The sequence below is a fragment of the Passer domesticus genome, chromosome 4 (assembly GCF_036417665.1).
Source record: "Passer domesticus isolate bPasDom1 chromosome 4, bPasDom1.hap1, whole genome shotgun sequence".
Taxonomy (NCBI): Eukaryota; Metazoa; Chordata; class Aves; order Passeriformes; family Passeridae; genus Passer; species Passer domesticus.
In genome coordinates, this window is record NC_087477.1 from 20,480,126 (window position 1) to 20,505,589 (window position 25,464).

Genomic DNA, 25,464 nt, shown 5'->3' on the forward strand with positions numbered 1-25,464 from the left:
AGACCTGCCAAATTTTGTGAAAATAACCTTTAATATAAACGACAAGTAAAGAATGTGAAGAAATATGTTTCATTATTTCTAAAGATGTTCTAGATGATAGGGTCATCTCCTGATATCACAGAAAATATAAATGCTGTTTAATAATAATTAGAATAATTTTAAATTAGTAACTGTATCATTAAATCAATCATTTTATTTATAAAGTAAATTATTTTCTAAAGACACACACACACACACCTCTCACACTTGGATAGAGTACAGAGGAGGAGACAATGCCCCAGCAGCTGGTCAGGCATGTTTTCCTTTGCTCAGCCTGCCACCATTGCTTTATCATCTACCTGTGACCTCTTCCTCTGCCTGCTAACATCTTCCTCAGATTTATTCTAGAATTCCTGACACCTTAATATCTGCCAGTGGCTGGCAGTGATAAAACATTTCCAGAGGAAACTGCTTCTGCTTTTATTCAAACATGTTTCATTTTGTCTCCAAAAGTCCAGGATCGGGAAGTCTCGGTGCTAAAGCACAGACAGATCAACCATGTTTAAAAGAGAACTTTAAAAGACTAATATTTTAAAGGATATAGCAAGATGAAAAGTTTTTTTTAAATGCCATTTCAAAATAGCAATTTCATGCTTTTGATAGGCTACTGACTGCCAAAAGATAAACAATCCTCCCCTTTCCAGCATTAATGTTGTGTCTGTTAGAGCTGGGGAAAAGACATTGAGGTTGCCAAACAACGTAACAGTAAAAAATACTCCTTTCCTGTGTGTGGATGAAGCTTTTGTCTTTGAGGTTTTTCATAGAAAAAAAGCCTAGTGGTAGACACACCACTCTGCCTCCAAAATCAGTAGTGATGGGCTGATGATTCCAGCTGCAGTGCCTGCTCCCTTTCATTCTGTGTGAACAGCCCCTCCAAACAGGCTGTATATAATAAATCCAACAGCAATAAAAAAAAAATAAAATAAAAAACACACACACACACACAAAAAACCAGAGACATTTCTCTTCAGCAGCAAGGAAGTCTTCCCCAGTGAAATCCTTATTCATATTATTTATAAAATGTTCAGTATTTGCAGATAAGTATTTCCACCTCTGTTTTATAAATCAGAAAGATTCTGAACTGTTCTGAAGCTATCCGGTAGCTGAAAAGAAATAAGGAAAACAATCAGTACTCAGTTTTGTAGTGTTTGTGCTCCTCTGTTAAAAAATCAACAATTTAATTAAATATTTAGGGAAGGGAAATGCTTACTATTTCAAGCAAGAATAAATATTCCTGCACAAGAAGCCTTAAGAAAACCCAAACAACAAATAGAGACACATATACATTAGAGAACTTGAAATCTCTTTGTGCTCTGTATTAGAGAACTTTCAGAAAAAAATGCCCTTGAGGGAATTTCCTCCTGCAGTATGGAATAATGTGATACAGATATGGGAAAATAAAAACCAAGTGCTAAACCTTAAAATCACAAAGCAGAATACAACCAAGAAGTTGTGCAGGGTGGAGAGCAGAAGGTAGGATGGCTGACAAGCAGTTTGGTTTGCAGATGCTATTTCTACTGAGAACACAGAATTCTTCTTTGAGAAGAATAATCTCTAAGATCATCCCTAGCAAGTCATGACTTGTAAAGCATACATTGGGGAATATATTGCTTTATTTTTTAGTGTGTGAAAAGTTCCTGAAGGCTAAAATGCACTGGCTGAGACTGAAAAGTCGTCACTTTGGAATGTCATTTATGGAGGTCATTAATTAATCATGTCAATAATTAAAAATATACTAGGATAGAATCAAAAGACTGTGTCAACCAAAATTTCTTAATGTGTCTTCTAAAGGCTTTTGGTACAGAAGCCATCACTTTGATCACACTTTTTAGTACTCAGGACTCAGAGAGAAATTCTATTCTATTTTCCGATCATTTTATCAACTTTTCTTTGAGCTGGAGTGAGCTGAGCAGGTCCTCGCTGATTATTGACCCGCAGACCCTCTCCTCCTGCCCAGAGCAGGCGCAGGGACCCGTGTCTGCAGCCTCCAGGGACGAGAACACCCCAGGTTGCAGCACCCGGCCCATTTCCCACCAGAGGGCACTGCAGGCTGAGGCAACACTCCTCAGGGAGAATTAAAGAAACCAACACACAGCAAAACAAAGAAACAAACAAAAAAATTATCCCCACCACTACTAACAAAAAAACCCCAAACCCATGACCCCCCACCAAAAAACCAAAACCAATCAACCAAACAAAAAACCCAACAAAATCCAAAACCGAAACCAAACAAGAAAAACCCAAACAAACTAAACAAAGTAAAATTAAACAACAAAACAAAACAAAAATCCCACATAACCCCCCTAAAGAAACAAATCCAAACCCCCAGCAGCACACACAAAGCTAATCTCTGTCCAGACTGAAGATCAGGATTCCCAAGCCAGCCAAGAAAGGCAGTTGGTAAATAGCTCAGACGTTTCCCAACATCAAAAACGCTTACCAGGGATTGTATTTATTTATTTTTTTAAATGCATCAAATACAAGAGAGAAGAGCTGGAGGATTCAGAGTTTCAGCAACAGGATTCTGGTAATCTCCCTTTGGTGTAAGCTGTTTGGGTCTGACTGGGGTCAATCCGGTCACATGTAACTGGTCCGTGCTGACTGACCAGAAAGCCACTCTGAAGTTTGTGGTCCCAGTGAGGTAATTTGACAAATGTCAGCAACACTGGAACAGTGTGGCAATATTAATAAAGACAGCAAGAACTAAATTTGTAAGGATCAAAAATCAAAACAGTCTCAATCAAGCTTCAAAAATTCTTCTTGAGAGGAGCTTCTGAGCTCTTCCAGCAGTACGTAGAGGGGGAGAGCTGATACTTTACTAAAGCTCAGATCCTGGACTCAGATCCTTGACTGAAAACTCCCACCAATCATTTAAATTTTACCATCTCTTACAGACATCAAATTCAGAAATTCATCTAAAATATCAGAGAAATGGAGGATCAAAAGAATGCATAAAATAAATGAAATATCAGTGTTTTCTTATATAAGGTGTGGGCTCAGAGAACATTAACAGGCAGCAGCAGTAAGACCAAGCATCTCTGCTCCAGGCTTTCTTAGATGTTATCTTAGAGAGGGCAAGGGGGAATAGCTTTAAACTGAAAGAGGGAAGGTTTAGATTAGATAACAGGAAGAAATTCTTTCCTATGAGGGCGGTGAGATGCTGGAACAGGTTGTGCAGAGAAGCTGCGGATTCCCCATCCTTGGAAGTGTTCAAGGCCAGGCTGGATGGAGCTCTGAGCAGCTTGGTTTAGTGAAAGGTGTCCCTGTCCATGGCAGGAGAGTTGGAATGGTCCGTTTCAACCCAAAGCACTCTATGATTCTATCAGTATTATCAACAATTTGGAGGGGGGTGTGTGTGCATATGCTGACACACAATTAACCTAACAGATTTCACATACATTCCAGGGGAATCAAAGCAGTGAAACAGCAGGTCACCAAGTAATACAATATGCACTTGCCTACAGCCTTATAGTTTTCTTACAGCCTTATATTTTTCCTACAATTCCCGTTTCTGACTTCAGGGAGTTGTTGATCTTGCATCTGGCTCTGGGATGGCAAATCATCCAAGTGGAACTGTACTGAAATCGCATAAACCATCTTCTGGAAATATGTGTGCCTGTGTCTCCACTGAGCTGAGGCCACAGGGAGAGACAGATTAGATTAATTATAGAATCATTAATTAATTAGGTGGGTTTAAAGTTAGTTGAGTTTGCATTTTTCTCCTGGAATTGTCCTTTGTTGATACCTGTATATCTAAGAATAAGGGTGCTTGGATTAATGTTGTGAGTGATAGAGGGACAATAACAGGATTAATGGCATATTTACCTCTCTCTAGCATTAGCAGAAAAACGACAAGGAAATAAATAGTGTGGCTCTCTATTGTCTTTCCCCTACAGCTATGTTTTCAAGCTAAATGTGTAAAACAAACTAGTTATTTTGTCTTCATGTTTACGTAGAGAATTTCCTCTCCAGAAGTGTTTTTCTTACAGTTGAGATGCAAAAAAAATCTAGCTCTTTTGGGAGGACAAGAGTTACATTACTGAAGCAAACTAAATGTGTTTGAAGAAACTCTTTGGGGGAGGATGAGGACAGGAGGGAAGTATTTTTTCTTAGGTACTGGTCATAAACGGTATCCAAACCTTGAGTATTTAGTCAAGGGTATCATCAAGGCAGGTGAGAGAAAAGGAAGTCTCTTGCAGAGAGCAGAAAGGTAAATTAAAGGAAGGCATCAAGGAGAAAATTGAATGCTGTAGAGTCTTTGGAAATTGCTTATGCATAGCTCTATGTATGCATGTATTTTAACTTTCCTAATAAGTTTCTTTGAGTTACTAAGCACGTGAGCTGCAAATAGAGTAGAAGAAGCTACTAGAACTGTACTTTTATGCTTCTTTATTTTTTTCAGTTTGAAAAGTTTCATTATGGTCACGGAGATTTTTATAAAAATGCAACTTATCTCTATGACACAGTGATTATTCCTCATGAATAAAATAATGATTCTGGCTCTCCAGCTTTTTCAGAACAGTAGTCTTTAGAGGAACTAATAACTTCATACAGTCAATGCTTTTTTGTGTTCTCTTGAAAATTTAGAAACAGAAATTAAAAAAAAACCAAAAAACAAAACAAAAAAACAACCCCAAAATACTATATATTTTTAAGGAATCTCTCCCAGCATTACCCTTGTATGTATAGAGATCCAGAATTCATGTCTTAAAACATATAATGAACAAAGTAATAAAAACATGAAATAAAAGATAAACCAAAACAAAATGAAACATTCATTTTAACTTATTCATATATATATTTTATTATAAATTATCTTGGGTTTGAATTCACAAGTCAAAGCTAAGTACTTCTGCGTAAAGCTGTAGCAAGCTTCTATCTTCTGTTTTAAGATTCAACAATAATGCCTCCATAAAATGAAATCCTCATTCCGTCTCAGAACTATGGAAGACAGTTAAAATTAAGATTCAGAAGGCTTTAAGATTTCAGAAGTGATTTTACTTTGTATTGTCAGCCTAGGAAAAGGCAAACAACAAAAAGATATCTTAGAACACTAAATCAGTGCTACACTATTTGAATATTAATAATGAAAAAAAAAGTACGGTTTCTTTCTCTTCTGGTAATTATTAAATTCTCTCAAGCAGAGAATAGGAATGTTTACCTACCATATATCTATATATGTATGCATATATAATAATATCCTTTCTAATCAAATAAATTGCATATTTTAAGTGTGGGACTACAATATTTCCGAAGCAATGGCCAGCACAGAGATGAGTGATCTTGTCTTGCTTCCAAGCTGGCAGGTGATTTAAAAGGTGTAAAAAGGCACCACCCAGCTGAAGTTGTGTGAGTTCTGTAAGACAGTAGAAAATGGTAAATCTTTATGGTAACAGCAAGATTTCTGTCTGTGTCATGGAGCATTATTGATTGCTGTCCAGCACACAGCAAGACAAAACACTCAGTAATAACTCACCAGGGCTGCTGCCCAATAAAGTCAATGCTGATTTCTGATAGTGCTGGGCTGAGCCCATCAAGCATTGGATTTCACAACTCCTTCTTCTAAGAATCAGCCAAATTATCAGCTGGTGTAAATCAGCTTGACTGCACAGAAGTCAAGAAGCTGTGTTGATTTAAAAGGAGTCAGTGACATTTACATTATGTCCTTCAAGGGGTCTTGTGGGGAATGACAGTCAGTAACAACTTTCAGCCTTTTGCTCAGATGACAGGAGACACGCCACAAATTGTTCTTTTTGACCAGTCGTCATTATAGGCATATGCAAAGTTACAACAAGCCCTCTGTCTGAACATCCTCCTCTTCTGTACAGTTGTCTTTCCTGCATTTCATAACGTCAAATTCTAGTGTTGCTTCACTAGAGAAGCCCAAGGAAGAGAAAGCAGGAACCTCTTCTCCCACTTTGGAACGCTGTCTGGCTGGGGGACAAGGTCCCTTAGTTCCACTCACACATTCACTGGCAGCATATGCCAACAAACCCACTGCTCCAGAATTTTCCTTGCCAGTATGTCAGATTTTCCTGGGGCAAATGAAATTTATTTACCAGTTCTATGCACCTAGGAATTCAGAAGGGAATTGGGCTCTTTTCTTTTTGAGATTGTGTCTAATTCAAGTGCTTATTGAAGACAAAAATACATCCAATCAAGCCAGATGACATAAAATGGATTATCAAAACCTTATTTCCAAATTTTCATACTAATTTCACCTATAACTAAATGGCACATTAAATTACAAGTCTTCCAACAAAACAAATATAATTTCTGCACTCAGCTTCTTGTACAATGCAAAATAAAATTTTGCAGCCCATACAAACAAAGCAGCATGTCATACCATTATGTTCCAGATCAAGACTCTTTTCTAAAAGCATATGCCTGAATAATATCCCTATCTAAGTACACAACATGAAATAATAAAAAAGCATTATTTGTTTCAATCTAGTTGGTAACTCTGGGCACTGTTTTCCATGTACCACTTTCATCAGTCTTTCTGTCCATCCCCCATTATTCATACATTTCCACGACCTTTATTTGACCAGCTATAGTTGCAAATATTTGTAAGATTATTGGCTTTATCTTTCCTGAACCAATATTTATGAGTTGACTCTTTCTAGGAAACTTATAGTCCCTGCATTCTTTAATTAAGATGAAAAATTTTGCAAGGCTTTTGAACAGTCTTCAAGTTTTTGTAGTAAAGATGTTCCTGCATCATGCTTAAGTCACTTGAAATCACCTTAAACCATGCTATTTGCTCTTCAGGAAATATCATTTGGACTTACAGAAATACTTTCTCATTGATCCCCTTTTCATTCAAGTATGATAAGGACACAGACATAAAGTTTAAAAATTATTTGTTTAATTGTTCTTCTATCAGGAATATGAGTGTGTAGGACAAGGCTTTTGCAATTCTGCATGGAGCTATTATTTAAAGATAAAAGTTATTTTAAATAATCTAAAAGTAGTGCCAAAGAGGAAGACCAGGCCAAGACAGAATATTAATTTTACACTCCTGGCTTCTATTGTCAACTGGACTTCCTTTACTGTCACTTCTTTACTTCTCCAATTACCTGCCTTTATTGAATCTCATTTTTATCTTGTTCTAAGAAGGAGAGAGTGGAAACAGTGCTCATTTCCTTTTCTATCCCTCGTCCTCAGCACATGTTTCATCCTAAATTCAGATAAGTGTAAGAAATCTCTATATTGGTTACATATTGGGCTGTTCCATACTTTTCAATCAATAAGAAAATGAAAAAAAAAACATAAGGATCTTCTCATTAAAAAAAAAAAATGTTTGCATTTTGTGGAGATAATTGCAAGCAATATTTGCTAGAACTGTTTAGTTGATGCTATATATTTTTACTACAAGTATTTGCATACATGTAGTTACAGAGGGAAAGAGAAAACAAGTATGTGCTCATTCGTATCTACTTTACCCTTCTTTGTTTTCTTTTTGGTGTTTCTGCATTTTTTCTCAGTCTAAAGAGATCAGCTTTGTTTTAATAATTTACCTACCACAAGTAAAATAAGCAAGAAATAGTATGCTAAAAACTAAGTAATGTTTTTCTTTTTGTCTCTTTTTTATCTTTTTTTTTTCTCTTTTTCCCCCCTCATTTTTTTCCCTTTTATTTTTAATCTCAGAACTAATAGTGTATTTTTCACTGTCATGCAATTTTTTAAATCCTAGGCTGGGTAGAAAAGTGTTATGGTCTGAGATCTGCTTGATTTCTCTTGCAGTGAGTAACTGAGTTTGAGATCTCAATCCAAAAGCACAGTTCAGACTGAGAGGTGTCTGCACCACAGCTGAAGTTTTCCTGATGGCTTCATTGAACACTCAAAATAAATTCCCTTCCCATCCCAGCAGCAGTTCTCCAGATGGCTGTTAAGAAATGATTTTCCAACAGGGAGTAAATAAATACACAATAGATTTCTGAGAAGCGATAATAAATAATTCTGCCTGGTCCTTGCACTATACCTATTTTGAAGATAAATAAAGGTCTCTAGTGTCAGGAGCTGTCAATCCATCTTTTGTGATGTTATGAGTGCAATCTCAGAGACACACTATGCTTGAAAAGCAGACTTCACAGAATGCATGTCTATGCCTAAGACACATCTGTATTCACCTAACTTCATTAGAGAACATGTCTCACCACACTTCCAAAAATTTAGAGGGACAGAAAACCAGTGTAGAGGAGCAGGTTTTAGTGCAAATATTACAATCTAAAACCTCCTTTTGATTTTTAATGCCCCAAGTCACATATGCCACCCCACATACACATCCTATTTTGTACTTTGCAGAAATAGCCAGTGAATAAGCTGAGTAATAGAAGCCTCAGTAAGAAAGTTTTTGAATAAGCTGAGTAATAGAAGCCTCAGTAAGAAAGTTTTATTTATTAAATCACTGAGCTTAACATCTGTCTGTTCCTGTGTTACAAAGTGCTCAGTCACATATCTGCTTTTGAAATATTGTAGAGAGAAATACCAAATTTCATAATGCAAAATTAGCTTTGTACCATTCACAGCTGGATAACAAATCTAAAATAAAACAAATTAATCTCAAATTATACTTATTTTGCTCTCCTTTCTCTCACTGCCTTTCATCTGTATTGAATCAGGCCTTCACTCACACAAAGTTGTCTATATTACTGAAAAATTCACAGCTAAAGCACAGGTGGGATATATACAAACAAAATTACACACAGGAATTCTTTACTTTTCTACATAACTACGTCTCTAAACTTTATATCTAACATGAAAGAGATAATGTTTTCTCAATCTGTTACATCTCTTCTTATTTGCTGACACTAAAGTAATCACAAACCCACACATCATTTTACTCTGAGAAACACTCCTGAAAAAGGCAAACTATTCTGTTCTCATGGTGGTCAGAGCAGACAGTCTGTGCTGCTGCAGATAGCATTAAATGTAAAAATAGTAGCACCACCTATTGGCAACATGCATAAACTGAGCCATCAAATTTCATACTAGCAATCATCCTGCTACTGGATGTTAAGGTTGAAAACTATTGTTTTTCATTAGTTTTAATTATTCAGAATGAACACGTTTGTTAATAAGGCTTTTTTATTTCTTTTACAGTACATCTGACATAGAATGCAATAGGACCTAGTTTTAGACTGGGAAAGAAGCAGAATTGTGAGCCATAAATCCAAAATGTTGAGGTCAAATATGTTTGGAATATATCTAAAAGGTCTGAAACCTTTTTATGTTGTGGATTTTGAATACTGACTAAAGTTGCAATCCAGAATTTCAGGTCTCAAATTTTTGACAAGTCCCTTTTATTTAAATGGACTATAAATGGAGACAAAAATTAATGTGGAGAGAAAGTATTCTAGCATTGGGGTGAAAAGACAAGATTTTTAGGTATTTGTGCATATCAACATCTCTGTATAAAACGTGACCTATGAACTGCCCTTGGCTTGCAGTTACCATGATTCTACTTAATATAAATAAAACAAATGGCTTTGGGCAAGAAATGGAATGCAAAATAATAATAATAATAAAAAAATGTAACTGAACATGAGAAGTTAATATTTGGGTGGGCAACATCAATTTTTATCTAGATGTCATTTAGACTATTATCCCACAAATTCTTTCACCACGCTTCTGTTTAATTTTGGTTACTTGTGTTGAGTTGCTCAGAACAACCCTAGCTTAATTTTAACTTTATCGGACAACTTATTTCTGATTATTTATGTTTCATTATTTCTCTAGGATTGATAATTATAGAATCTTTATTATATTTATATTTTAAAAGTGATATTGTTTTGCTTTTTAAACATCATTAGCATTTATTAGAAAAATATGTTTCATCTGTGCATTACCATTAACACTGCTATTTTTTAGTGTTCTCTTTCTCCTCTGCTCCTCCTGTTCATTGCTCCATTATGTCTTCTGAGAAAGAAAATGTTGCTGATCATGGTAGGTCAGATTCCCACTGCAAAAACTCTCTCTGCATGCTAAGACTAACTACTGACCTTTCATTCTGCATTCTTGAGTAATTCACTGTTTTCTCCTACAGTGCTCAATTTTTAATTTATTTTTTTTTAATGCTGTGTTTTCTTTAAGAGTTCTTGGGAGCATATTAATTTTCCTTTTATTCTGGTGCTTTTGAAGAGTGATAACAGTTCTTGCATCTGCAAAGCATCATGAGCAAGATGTGCTCCTTACAGAAAATCATGCCAAACCCTGCAATGACTCATCAGAGCTCTGGGGTGAAGACCTCTGCTGGAGAGGGAATATTTTCTGTGTTTGTAGTCTCCTGAATCTCAGGACTCATGATTTCATGGCCTACTTTTAGAATCATGAGATCATTAGTAATGTTGGAAAAGAACATCAAGTCCAACCCTCAACCGAGTACCACCATGCCCAGTAAAGCACCTTGCTAAATGCTGCCTCTACCCATTTTTTGAGCACTTCCAGAGATGCTGACTCCACCACTCCATTTAGAAGCCAAGGAGTTGCATCTGCCATCCACACTCATATCTCCAGCCTTTGCCTGTGATGAGTCCTTCAAGCTAACAAATGACAGGACACGAGAAAATGGCATCTAGTTGCACCAAGGGAAGTTTAGATTAGATATTAGGTTTTTGTTTTTTTGGTTTTTTTTCCCACAGAAAGGGGTTTTTAAATATGGGGAAAGGCTGCCTAGGGATGTCTAGAGTCACCATCCCTGGAAGTGTTCAAAAAGCTTGCAGATATGGCACTTAAGGACATAGTTTAATGGTGAACATTATAGCAGCTCAAGGTTGATAGTTGCATTTAAGGATCTTAAAGGTCTTTTCCAACCTTATAAGTTCTGTTTCAATGATTTTACTACCAGCAAGGCCAGCAAGAGCAGTATCTCTCTTGGTTTCCTCTGCAAAGTCTCTTTTCTAATCTGAGCTTCAATAAGCAGAGTGAATAAGATTGCATTTACCACCTTCTTATGGCTAAGTTTTATGCTTTCTTGGCAGCAGGCATTTCTTCATCGCATTCTCCGTATGAAAGATTTTTTAATTCAGTGGAAGGAACAATTCAATTTATTTTTTATCTACAAGAATGCATTAGCCTAATAATTTACGTAGGCTTCTTTGGCTTCATGACACTGTTTTCAACAGTGCAAAAAGACCCAGCCACACTGCAGCTGCAGGCTTGTAAATACTTGCCTAACAAAGCAGTTCTACTCCAGCTAATGAATCTTGGGGAAGCCAACACTATAGCCCGAGATACAAATGGAATTCATTATATAAGATGAAAACTAGCCAAACAGTCTGCACCATTTCCTTGGGCCCTCTGAAGACATGTCATATGCTATACATCACCCTGGGTTGAGTCAGTGTGTTGTGTTGTTCTGTGATGTTATATATGTGTTTGGTAGTGTTTCTGCACAGCTCCCCCCATGGAACACAAGAACAGTGTGTTGGAAATCTGTTAAGGATTTAGAGGTTTCTGTCTGAGTGAAAGGCATATCCCCAACATCTTGGGGCAGAGGGATGTAATTATGTGGCTGCCCTCATGTCATGGGACGTGTCACCTGTCAGACCCCTCTCAACATTACATCCAAACTTCCCAGAAGTTCCCCTGCATTGGGTCGAAGATATCTGCCTCAACAGAAAGAGACAAACATCTTGCCCAAGTTCACAGAAATGGCTTGGTGCAAGAGCCAAGCACAGAGTCAAGCAGTTTGGACTTCTCATAGTTTGTTCTAATCAATAATCACAATATGTCTTGAATGTGTAATTATTATGCCTGCATCCATAACTTGCCATCTCAGAAATGCATTACAGGTTTAATTCCTCTCACAATTATGTCAGTTTTGAATGTGTCACAACTGTCGTCACTGGAATTACTCTGAACTTGCCCTTTTGTGACTAAGAAGAAAAACCAAGATTTATATGCCATCTAGGGAGATATACATTTTGGTACTACAATTTTATTTAACTTCTGACTAATAAACAAAAGTAGATTATGTATTGAAATGAATTATAGCAGGGGAAAATGATTTATCAGCAGAAAGAAAATTTATCTTGACAAAAAGTCATACAGATTATTCTCATTTGTTTTTTAAATCACTACTAAGTCATTCGAAATTAGAAAGCCTAACATAAAAAGCCATCACATTGCACTTCTAGGGGCTAATATTTGTAGGGTACACCCTTCATACGCACTTCAAATCATCGCCTGATGTAGTGAATTATGTACATTTCTTGAACTCAAGTAGTATATGGCTTGTTAGACTAAGGCTGCAGTGCATCCAACACTGAAACGTGAGAGAGTATCTGGCTACCAATAGATTGCATCCTCTACATTCACATTATTGAGTGATTATTGATTAGTGAAATAAATGGCAATCTTTCACCAAAGAATTGGAGGCAGCCCTTCCTGAAATAAGCAGGAGGAAACCCTTGACCTGTAAATCTTAGGAGTTATAGTAGTTTCATATTTAAATGATAGCTAAAGTGATAAATTACCGTAAGCACCCTACCTTTATAATTTCATTTTTTACTTGGTAGCTCATAAGAGCTGGCTGGATAGCTTTTCCTAATAATGTTTGCAGTGAATTTAACTCACATTTTTCATTAATTTATGGGCTTCAAGGCTATGTACGTCCCTTCATATTGCATAGTTATTATTCACATACCTGTTTTTCCATTGAAGAGTAGTAACAATTACTTCCTTAACTGTTTCCTAGTAAACTCAAACTACCTTTAACAAAATATTTATAGTGCACCCAACAAAAGGATGACTTTTAAATAAACACATAAATAGACATGGTTTGTTTACATGTGACAACCACCACTCTGACTGAGAGAAATGAAACAAGATAACTGTAACAGATAGTTCTAGCACATCTCTCCTCAGGACAAAAAAAATTTGGGAGCAAAGAAAGCATTTTAAAACATTAAGATCTTGCTTTGCCTGAGGAAGATGCTGATAACCTTGACAGCCAGCCTTTGCTCATTTACATACTTCAAGCCAAGCAGGGCAAAAACAAAAGCACAGAAATGGGTAAAATCTGTAATTTAAGCAAGTATGTAAGAAGAATGTTTTAAACTATGCTACACTAAAGAATGTAAATCCACTTTAGATGTAGCAAGGTATCGATGGGGAGACAGAAAGAAACAAGTAACTAATTTCCACTTTCTGAGCAGATCCTCATGGCCAGAAGCCTTCCTGTAGGGAGGGAGACCTGGCTCCAGCACCAACACTGGTCAGTGCTGACACTGGTGACACATTGGAACATGACATAATTGTGAGAGGAATTAAACCTGTAATGTATTTCTGAGATGGCAAGCACTGGCAAGCTGGTTGCAGGCATAATAACCACACATTCAAGACATATTGTGATTGTTGATTAGAACAAACTATGAGAAGTCCAAACTGCTTGACTCTATGCTTGGCTCTTGCACTGAGCCATTTCTGCAAGCTTGGGCAAGATGTTTGTCTCTTTCTGTTGAGGCACATGGAATATCTTCTGTCTGCTGCAGAGAAGCTTCTGGGAAGTTTGGATGTAATGTTGAGAGGGGTCTGACAGGTGAGGCCATCATCCTCTGTCCTGTGACATGAGGGCAGCCACAGAATTATATCCCTCTGCCCCAAGATGTTGGGGATATGCCTTTAGCTCAGACAGAAACCTCGAAATCCTTAACAGATTTCCAACATACTGTTCTTGTGTTCCATGGGGGGAGCTGTGCAGAAATACTACCAAATACATCACAGAACACAAGTGGGCCATGCCCTGTGTGTCCCATGGACAGAGCACACTGCTGCTCCCCACTCAGCTTCCAGCCTAAGGCACTGTTGGTTTGTGCCAATTTTCCACTTCTGTGTCACTATCTAGGAGTTCCAAAGATGAGGATTTTTCCCAAGGAGCTGTTTCCAACAGCAATTTGTGGGCTTTTCCTCCATGAACTTATCTCAAGGAAAGCACCTGCCTTCCTGGCCTCCATGGCACCTAGCAGCATGGGATTCCACATTTTAGTCCCATGTTCTCCTCTCATTCCCCAGAAAACACCAACAGCCGAGTCTGAGACAGGCTGCCAGCTTTGTTCTGCCATCATGCTCACCCTGATGGTGCCACAAACAACCAACAATCTTCCCAGAATTTCAGGGACCTGGCTGAACTGTAAAATGAGACAGCCAGAGAGAGATCCAGACCTCCTACAGAGATGAATATGCCGCCTGATGTGTCACGGATGCTTTGGAAACTGCTTATGGATTGCAGGCACTTGCTGATTATAAATGTTGTGCCACTTTTCTCTGCATCTTATTGATGGGGGTGATGAAGAAAATGAATATCATCCTAACATTTTAAGAGAAGGCTGCTGAATTGCCTCTGATCAGATGATGTGATTCTGCTTACTAGGCCAGGGGATATAAAGCTAATTTTTGTTTAATTTCATAATAATTAAACATAAAAATAAAGATTTTAAAAATAAATTTCTCTAAGAAAATATACTGGATGGCTAAGAGATGTGGATGCAGAGATGAAAGATGATTTAAAATAGAGTTTAGAATGGTTCTTTTTCTTCCTTGAAGCAAATTAAAATAATCAAAGCCGTGGATGAGGATAACTTGATTTTTAGTTAAAGGAAGATTTTAGGAATGCCCTTTTCTCTAATACAATTCTGTCCTGGTGCCTGTGCTCTCCACTCAGAGCAGTTTGGGTTTCTGGGCTCGATTCCTTTGTGGTCAGGGTGATGCTTTAAGTGTTTTCCGGACATTCTCTGTCCCTTCATTTTCATCTCTCCCATTCTGTCTCTTACATTTCATTGTAGGGGATGCCCTGTGTTTCACTGCCATTTCTCAGGAATCCTGCACAAATTGATACAATTGGCAGCCATTACCTATATATTCCCCTTAATTGAAAACCATATGGAGCTCACAGGAAAGTGGTAATACCCGGTTTTCTCTTGTCTAGTTAAGGCCTTTGCTTCCAAACTTGAAAAGCAGCTCCACAAGGCAGGCAAGGTCAAGAAGAAAACTGATCTAATTATCCCATAAATCTTCAAATAACAAGAACTATCAGGCTCTGTATATATAACACAGAACTGACCAAAAGACTTTAACAGTATGGGATCTTGCTTGGTAAAGGACTTCAAGAGACTATGGCTGGAATTAATTTATTTAGGGCAAGGAAATGAATCACAAAATACAGCCAGTGCTACCATACTGTGAAAATCCAGCACATAGGCACTATTTCTCCTGGCTGTCTTTTAGATCCCCTTGCATTTATTTTAACTAGTTGGACAAAACTTCAGACTGAAACTTTCTAGAAATTGAGGGTTTTTCAAGGTGAGGGGTGAGGAGAGGCAGGTTAAATTAAAGCAATTTGGGCAGCTCATTCTGAACATGAGACTGAAATCAGAAAACCATTGATAGTAATAAGCAGGTTAATTTCAATTAGGTGTGTCACAGATTTAAGGCTACAAAGGCAATTTGGACGACACATCCAGGCAGAGGGGTTTTCAGAGTGAGGAATGTCTTCTGCTGCTTCAAATGAGGGCAAAACATAAAACTTCTGTTTTAAAATCTGTTCAGCCATAACATACTACAGCTAAATTATATTAAATATCTGTCTATGGTGGGCACACAAAAAGGCCTCCAAGAAAAAAGGGCTGTGAACAAATATTGGTGAGAGACAGGGTGGTAGATTAGGGCAGAGGGAAGAAAGAAAATGCACTGAAGATGGTGGTGAAGGGCAGGAGGTGTACATCCCTTGCAGACTTCAAGGACCATGAAAGGCTCAGGGGTATCAGGAATGATCATGACAGCCCCAAATTTTCCAAGCAAAGAGTTACTAACTCAAAAAACCCTTTTCAGTTCAAATTCACTAGAGGCACGTACCTTCAGAAGAGGAATCAGGGAAGGATTTGAGTAGCACAAATCTATTCTCAAAAGTCTTTTATTAGCCAAGCTGTAAGGTTTAAAGTGAGCAGGGTAAACAGTCACTGTCTTTGGGGGGAAAATAATAATAATTTTTAAAAAAAAGCATATCCTTCCCTGAAAATTAGGTTTCTTTTAAGAGAGCTGGTTTTCATACTTTAGCTGAAATGCATATTTATTGAGTTTTTTTCTCTAGCTGTGTTTCAGAACACAAGAAACGTCACATTAATGGACCTAATAATACAAAAGAAGTAGCCCACAGGGGGAATGTCTTAACATTTATGACTTTTCAATACTTAATCTTGCATTCTCAAACATATTTTTCATTAAGTATCAAGTCCTTTTTATGAAATAGAATATAATTTAATCAACAAAATATATTATAATTTGTTTTAAAAGCAATACTTAAACTTGAGATGAGGATACAGAAGAAACAACCTGAAACAAAACAGGATTCACCAGGCAGCATGGAGTTCACAATTTGTTCACAGCCATAGCTTCAATCTGCCACTTCATGTATCACAACTCCCACCACACTCTATTTTGAGAGCTGAGGTGGGATTAAATACACACACAGATCATGAATCAGGGCTTTTTTAGCATATGGGTGGATTTCACCTGCAGTGCTTCATATTTTGTATATTTTCACACAAAGAGAGGGTGACCATGCTTCTTCATTCTGTTGCCCCCTTTACGTAAATTTTTATGTAAATGCCAGCACGTAGGAAATACAAATAATGCAGTTACTTTAGAGAAAATGAATAGCAACTAGAAATAAAATATGCTGCCTGTATCAGAAGAGAGCAAGAACGCATCAGAATTAAGTTCAAAGAGCCTGTAAATTTTAAATTATAATCTCTACTTTATGTGGCTTGGACAATAGTAATTATAGCAGTTTTTGTGAACAGTATTGGTTGAGCTACGTAGAATGAAACTGCACTAATGAGATGTATTTGAAGTCAGTAGGACAGCACTATGAGGGAAAATCTCCATTGTGTTCCCTTGTTTCAGCTGCATGTGAAACCAGTTCGGAGGCTTAAATTGCATGAGGAAAAAAAGCAGCAAACCCTTGCCGTGTGCTACTTAGCACACACTGTGACAGTGATAAATTCCCTCAGTGATTCTCAGGTGCCCCGTTATTATCTTGAACTGCCTTCTAGCCTGTCAATCTTCTGCTTCCAGATGGTATCGGTCATTCACACAGACAAAACCTTGCTTAGAGGGACTTACACTTTGTGCTGGTAATAGGTGTTTTATCTTCCAGTGGGTTATTTGCCCACTATTCTTGTGGAATTCCACCAAAAGAAGCATCTCTGATTATCTGACAATTTATCTTTTGTACGGATCTTGTTGGAAATTGAGTTACTAGAAGGAGTTGCTTCTTTCAAAATGGAATCTCTCCCTGAAGGCTTTGAGCGCAGGATAATAAGATTTCATCTTCTGCATCTCAGAAAGCAGGGGACAGGAAAATACCTCCACCTCCAGAGTGCTTGTTAGGGAACACCAGAAATTCTGTACACAGCACATCCTTCTGAGGTATCTAATGCTACAGCAGGCCCAGAAAAAAAAGTTATATCCCCATAATCTCCATGGGAGCTCAGCCATGTTGTGTATCTCCACACAGACACTATTTATTGCCCAGAATACTTGAGGCAGGATTTTTTTTTCTCATTTACTCTTAAATAAAGCCATGCTAATTTCTCCTTTGCTAGATGCTGCATCATCCACTCACTTGTGAGAACCCCTTCTTATGGTTCAAGGCACCACCAATGCCTCTTTGTGCTGGTGACACCACTGTCCCACTGTCCTGAAGCTGTGTACAGGTAAGAGCACATGAACTCATTGAAAATAGTAAGCATTCCATCAACATCATTTCATTTCATGTAATTCATGTGAAATTTCATTTCGCAAGATCCTGAAATTTTGTTCACAAATACCTTTGAAAGCAATACAGTAGAAAGGAAATGGACTTTTGTTTTTTTAATCTAGAATATCAGATGCCAGGTAAGTTTTGCATAAATGCTGTGCTGCATGGTGGTGTAATGAACAGTTTTTCTTAATAAAGTTCAGTTTTGTGTGAAGAGGTTAAAGTAATTAATCAGCATGACACCTGATAGCTGACTTATTGAAAAGAACATTCTATATTGAAGAAACATTCTTCTTATATTTAATAGGCTAAATAAAATAATTGCCAGAATTCCTAGACAAAATTAAGAAAAGAGAAAATATTTTTTCTTGATAAGGTTAGAACTGTGCAATTCTCTAATTCCTACAACCCTTGCCATGACTACTGTTTCTTTGGAGTGATTTGTTAATTTTTTAAAACTGTTTAAAACATCTAAAGCATGGACAAATACATCAATGGCATAAAAATGGAACAGGTGCTGCCCACCTGAAGCCAGAGGGAGAAGAGAAGAAAGCTCTGTTTTAAGAAAAAAAAATCAACCAGAAAAGGACAAAGATATTGATGCTACTGAGGTTATGCAAAAAATATCTGAAATCCAGGTGAACTTTTTAAACTTGACACATATACAAGTCCTCTTAATGTGGCATATTTTATTTTATTTTATTTTATTTTATTTTATTTTATTTTATTTTATTTTATTTTATTTTATTTTATTTTATTTTATTTTATTTTATTTCATTTTATTTTATTTCATTTTATTTAATTTTGGTTTGGTTTGGTTTACTTTTAATGTGATTCCCAAAGCCTTATTAAGTCACTTTTTAATAAAGGTAGTAATCGCTACCTGAACAACTCTTCTGAGAAAATACGTAGGAGTTTTATGATTGGACTTGATGATTTTAGAGGTTTTTTCCAACCTTAATGATTCTGTGATTTCAGGGCTTGATAAAGTCAAAGAAATGCATTTCTGGGGGAAAAAAGCCAAACAAATTTCTTGTGGGTGTTTTTTTTTTCCTGCTGGCCAGAATCCATTTCTTTACTAGAACTAAATGAATTGAAGGACTGTGACAGATCTCTCTAAACCAAGTATAATATTGCATGTATCCTCTTCTCAGCATTTTCTGTTTAGAGTTAAAAGAGAAAACAGTAAAGAACAGAAACAAAACAAAATCTACTAATTACAATAAAGTTTTCAGAAGACAAATCAAGTTGTCTAACACAAGTATGATTTAAGATTTTTTTTTTCAGGTCATATCAGTAAAAAAGTCACAGTTTCTCTCAACCTCTGTCAACTCAAGAGTGACTGGAAGTGCTGACTGATGGATACTCACCTCAATGTCTTTGAAACATACTAGTTTTAGGATTCATATATAGCAAGAAAATTTGTTTCCATTTTTTCTCCTTTACCTGAAGAACGCGTAGCCCTTCACATGAATTTGTTCTCAGTAATAAGCTCCTGTTACTTCAAAACTCATTTTTCCCTTTCTTCAAGGGGAAAATACTTTAATACTATTTTCATAAGGAAAAAGAAAAAACTCACTTACAAAAGCCAGATAAAAACAAGGAAAAAAAATTATAAATTAGTAACACTGATAGGAATATTGGAAATTAATAGTACAAGGTTACCAAGGTTACCTCAATTTCCCATCTTTTTTTTTTAATTTCAATAAAAACAGACAACTTAGAGCCAACTTATGTGTGAGTTTTTTTCTTTCCTTTCTTGCCTCAGTAAAACCATGAGTGTATATTTTTATATTGTAGGTTGTTTAATTTTAAGTTTTTAAAATTTTAAGCCTCATGTCTTACTTGACTGCAAGGAAAAAAAAAAGCCCTGGTGATCCTGGCTCTTCCTTATTGACAAGAACTTCATTATGCATATTACACCCAACAGCTTGACCTTTGAAGATGTAAATCTTTGTACCTAGACAGAGTTATTACTAAGTTTATTAAAACAATGCCAAACGTAGAATGCAACCTTTCTTTCTTGGCTGAAGGTCTGGTCACAGAAGGTTTTTATTGCACAATCCTCCCACAGTTCATCACATAGAGGTATTTTGAACTAGCTGACACCACTAAATCTACAGGAGAGACAAAAACAAATACCAAATAACAAAAATAGCATGTTTTATGTAAAAAAACCCAAAACAACCTCTCTTCCATTAGCAATATTTCAATCAGAATGAGATCAAAATCAGATCGTAAATATTCATAATTTTAAGCATGACTATTATAAAATCTTTAACAAACTTTTATTTGATATATAAATAAATTTGATATTTTTAAATCCTGAAACTGTTCAATATAGGATGTTTTTTCTTTTTTTTTTTTTCAGAATATGAATAAAGCTGAAGTGAAAACATACTAGCATTAAGGCCAGCTTTCCTGAATCCTAGAGTTCCTCTACCTGCCAGAGGTAATTAAATTTGGCTACACAGTGATGCCAGACTTTCTTACTAGCAGCAACAGAAATGGAAAATCAGAATGAGAGGTTACACCCATCAGTGTTCCAGAGGCAATAAGAGAAAATTAAAAAAAAAAAAAAAAATACCAAAAAAAATCTATGAAAATATTTGCACCCTGTATATGAAATTTGCATGATTTGGTTTCATGACAGTTTGGGAGCCAAGCAGAAAAAAAATTTAAGATTTTGGGTGCCAGCAAACAATGTGTAAATGTGTGAGCATTTATGCTCATATTAAGTTTTGTAATTTTTCTTTCGCAAGAAATACTCATACAAAAAATCCTCTTTTTTCACATCTTAAAATATGTTAATTTTTCACTCATTGTCACTATTCCAAGGGTTTGTATTGTTGGGTGTTCTTTTTTCCCTTGCTCTTTACCATTCTATTTATTTCACTAAAACTCTTAGGATAGTAGCAGAAGTAATTTGTAGCTGCACAACAGCTGGTTTAGATTTTGTCAGGATTTCTGTTACATTTCAGCGTGCTTTCAGATTATGTTGTCTTGTGCTTAATGTGTGTAATCCATGTCTGTATTAAGAGGATACTTGACCGCATTTAGTGTAAATAGCAGTGCCATCCAGTTGCCCAAAAACAACCAGTAAATCAGCTTACAATTAGCGTGCTTCACTTTATCCCAGGGACAGGACTAATTCACAGTGCTGAGGATCATGGCAGCAATGCTTTTAATTAAATAGAACGTCCTGCTTATACCAAATGTAGGCCTTGCATTCTGACACAGTTAAATTGAAAGATGGATAATCCCAGCAGCCTTTGACTTGGTACTGTTGGAACCAGAAATAGATCAGAAAAGCTTTTTTTTATTTATTTATTTTAGAAATAATAATAATAATAATAATAATAATAATAATAATAATAATAATAATAATAAATGCTGAACTGGTATATTTTAGGGGGTGGTACCTACAATGCAGCTCCCTTAATCCTTTTCCTGATGGTTAATCCTGATGGGTACCAATACATCAGCAGCCACTATTATAAAAAAATTCCTACAATTTTTTGTCACTTGCAGGGGCTTTTGACAGAAACACAGCTCTGAATCAATGTGCACTAAATAGTCCTATTTCTAAGTGCCTCGTGCCTCTTCCCAGCACAAAGAATAGGAAGGAGGGGGCAGACAAAAGTGACGTTAGTTACCTTGGCATCTCCAGTACTCCCAAGGAAATTAGTCATCCACAGCTTGTCCCCAATGCTATTCTGAGTGCTAAAGGCACAAGGTGCATGGCAGCTGAGACAAAATTCATTCAGCCTCCCTCCCTCCCTGACCTGCTCTCTCCTCAGCTGGGATGTGACTGAACATGGGCAGATGCAAAAAGGCCAATGCACTGTGGTCCTTTATCTCGTACACTCACAGATTTGGGATATAAGATAGAGCCACGCATAAATACTCCTCCCTTGTCTTCCCTCTTTTTGGCTTCTTAACACTGCTTATCGACCATAGCCATCCAAAGGCAATGCAAACAAAAGAGTTGCTTTTCTGTCTCACGGATAATTAATTTTTTCAGTGTTCTTCAGAAATCTTCTGTAAAATGCAGGCACAGAAGTACAGGGAATATTCCTTCAGAAGCTCCAGGAAAGCTCCCCAGGAATGGTGCTGCAGATGAAGCAAAGTACATAAAGCTGTTTTGAATGAAACAAATCAGACTCAGTGATGTGGTAACTTCTCACTAAACATGCTTGTGATTGCTTATAACCCCCTCTGCTCTGGAAAGCTGCCTTGCACCATCATTTCAAATTATTTTTACTATTTCTTCAAATTATTATCAAGTGAGGTGCTGTGAAGGAACTGCACAGGCATTGCTGCAAACAGCATTACACAGAAGGCACAAGTTACTGCCAGTGAGAAACCAAGGGTTTGGCAAATGCAGTCAAGTTCTGATTTTTTGTATTTTCTACCACACAGGAGTGCATGCAGTTTTCTAGGATCCTTGTGTGAAAACATTACCTGGAGAGTGTGGTAGTTTCTGGGGTTTTTGTCGAAGGAAGGAAATTTATGAATCTGATTCCATGTACTTAGAAGGCTAATTTATCATTTTATGATACTATATTATATTAAATAATGCTATACTAAAACTACTAAACAATAGAGAAAGGATACAGACAGAAGACTACAAAGAAATATAATCAAAACCTGTGACTCTCCCATCAGAGTCTGACACAGCTGGATGTGATTGGTCATTAAGTTAAAACAATTCACATGCAACCAATCAAACCTGCTCCTGTTGGTAAACAACGTCCAAACCACATTCCAAAGCAGCAAAACGCAGTAGAAGTGACTCAGATAATATTGTTTTCATTTTTCTCTGAGGCTTCTCAGCTTCCCAGGAGAAGAATCCTGGAAAAGGGATTTTTCTAGAAATATGACAGTGATGGGAGAGGGTGGAGGAATCCCACTGCCTGGCCCTGGAGGTTCAGGGGGTGCTCTGTGCTTACTGACCCTGTTGCCCGAGGGGCATGCATGGACACAGGCTGCTTGCAGCTTCCCTGGTCTGTACCTCAGTCATACCCACCCCAGCCACCCACTGGGGTGACCTGCCAGCACCACACACCTGCTGATGTCACCTGTCACCATTGCATGCCTGCTGACATCATGGCACACATCAGAAGCAGAGCTGAGAAACTGAGGTGAGCAGTCATGGAGAATCCCAGGACAAGGAATGTCCAGCCATCCAATTTCTGCCTAGCACCAGACTACACAAACTACCTCTAGGCTTTGTCCTGCCAGGTTTTAAAACCTAGAATAGTCACATTGCAAATCTGGAAACTTCATTTAGCAAGAAAAGCTGATTATTACTGTTTTTATTATACTTTTCCAGTCCATAATACAAAATTATTTTCTTCTCGGCTTCTTTCCTAGATAGGACTCATTATATTTAAATGTGACTAGCCAAACTGTAATGATTGTGAAGATGAACAGGACAGTTTGGATTGTGACGAATGAGCTCCTTGTGGCAGTCACAAGCAGATACTAAAAAGTTTAGCTTCCTTACAAAAGTTTATTATGATGCTCATGAAACTGATTTTTTATGTAATGGCAAAAATTCACAAAGTAGTAAACAACACCTGACTGTAAGTTTGAATAATGTCTAAAAAGGTACCATAGGTGCGATCTATTATTATATTATTTGTGCTTTGTTTCAGATGCTTGTGTTTGTAAATGTGTTATTTACTACTTTTAATATGAATGCCTGGCATTTCAATGGAATGTGCTGACAGACTACTCATGTCTCTGGAAAGTTAACATTACACAAATCAAGTAAGCTTTACAGAAACTTCATTTTATAAGTGTAAACAATTTCTATAAATGTCAAAATATCTCATTTCATCATTCTGGGAACCAAATGCTCTCCATTTTAATTTTATTTTAAAATTTATATTTTCAAGTTTTAAAGCATTAGGTAAGTTTTCCAGTAAAATATGTTAAACTTAAAGAATTAAGATGTTTCAGTCAATAGTTATCTATTATTTTGGCTTATGCAGACTATATATTGTTAATTTTTTGCTTCATTTGAAAAAGAAACTGAACTCCAAGAGCCTGTCATGCCTTCACAGCCATGAATACTTTATTTTTTTTTAATTAGGCCCTGCAATATGGGAGATAGATCTAAGGGCAAAGAGGTGAGGAAGGAGTGTTTGAATGCTACAGTCAGATAAACTTTTAACACATGGCAGATTCTCATGATGGCTTTACACCTAATACTCCTGAGCATCTTACAGCTAAAATACAAAGTAGTCTGTGGTGTTGTTAGGCTTTAATACTTTTAAAGACACATTGAGTGTTAATGGGGTCCTCTGGACTTAAGTCTTTGTTGTTTATTACACCCAGACTGCCTGGGTGTTCTCTAATGACATTCTCTAGTAAGTCACCTAATTCCTGACCTGCTGTTAAAGTCAGAAACCCCTGGATTATCTCCATCCACCTCCCTGCATGAAGCAGCCTCTCTTCAGCAGTGAGTCACATCCCTCCCAGACCCCGAAATAGGCTCGTACTCTGCATTTCATCAGCATCTCTGGAACACAGAAGCACTCATGGAAAACTTGAAAGCAGACAATACATCCTCTTTGCCAAACCCTCTTGCATTCCCCATGGCTGTACCAGTGAGATACCCAGGCACAGCTCAGCAGTGCTGGCTTCCCACCCCCCTGGAGCTGGAGCCTGCTAAAGATCCCAGTGCCCAACAGCAGGAATAGGGACCCTGAGGCACGGTGCAGAGCTTAGGAAATTGCACAGGCAGCCAAAGAGCCCAAGGTGAAAACTGAGGACAAATGGAACTTCCATTAACAATGTTTACTTGTCATCAACACAAAATTCACTCCTGGAAGCTAACAGCAAGCAGGGCTTAGGGTCAGGAATTGGACCCTGTACTTTATAAACAGCTCTGGTGGCTAGCTTTACTGTGCAGCTGCCTGCTTGGAGCAGGGAGAGGTTATTTAACCAACCAACCAAAAAACAATCAAAAAACCCCCACAAAAACACCAAACCAAAACAGAACAGAACAAAAAAGGGGTCTTTTTCCAGAAAAAAGTTTATTCTGAAGCATACTCAAAACCATTCCTCTTTTGGGTTCCTACCACTGGAGCAATGCTGTTCTCATTTGCATATGCTAAAATTGAAATAGAGGTAGCATCAAATAGTTAATGCCACTGATCCTGACTCTCTCATAAGAGAGATCTGGTCCTATTCACAAGGGAATTTTTCAGTCTTCTGTCATCTAAATCAGCAGCAAGGTCACCACTACCTCTCATGGTGTGGCACTGGGACACCACAGCACAGCAAAAAAGAGGTCAATCACAGCTGCATATTCAAGCGTTCACATGAAATTCATAATAGTGATTTTCTAAATATTTCTAATAGATTTGTCTCAGCTACAATACAAAACATCCCAGTACCATCTCCAAGACCTGTATGAGGTTTTACTCTCAGATGCTACTTTTTAAGATTTTGAAATGGGGATTTTGAATAAACTTAAAGCCTAGGTGCAAAAATCTCATTGAAAATCAGTCAAAGATTAAGTGCTTTATCCAATTAGAGGACCTGAAAATTGTGACATAAACTCAAAGGCACACACCAGTTTTTACCCTGTGCTGATGTCAGAGGTATCAGGAGTTCATCTCAGAGCTGCACAGGTACAATGAGGGTCCTGT

The 25,464-nt window shown here is 37.2% G+C and overlaps 1 long non-coding RNA gene across 2 annotated transcripts in view; it reads left to right on the plus strand.

Moving 5' to 3' along the window:
• LOC135299929 (uncharacterized) overlaps positions 1 to 25,464 on the plus strand; it is a 41,175-nt gene that overhangs the window by 10,775 nt on the left and 4,936 nt on the right. The window contains exons 2-5 of one of the 2 annotated variants that reach the window (XR_010361769.1): positions 9,970 to 9,987; positions 17,646 to 17,756; positions 20,172 to 20,252; positions 23,461 to 23,575. This is a non-coding gene — a long non-coding RNA (uncharacterized LOC135299929). The remainder of the gene's footprint in view (positions 1 to 9,969; positions 9,988 to 17,645; positions 17,757 to 20,171; positions 20,253 to 23,460; positions 23,576 to 25,464) is intronic. The other variant, XR_010361768.1, reaches the window with a different exon arrangement.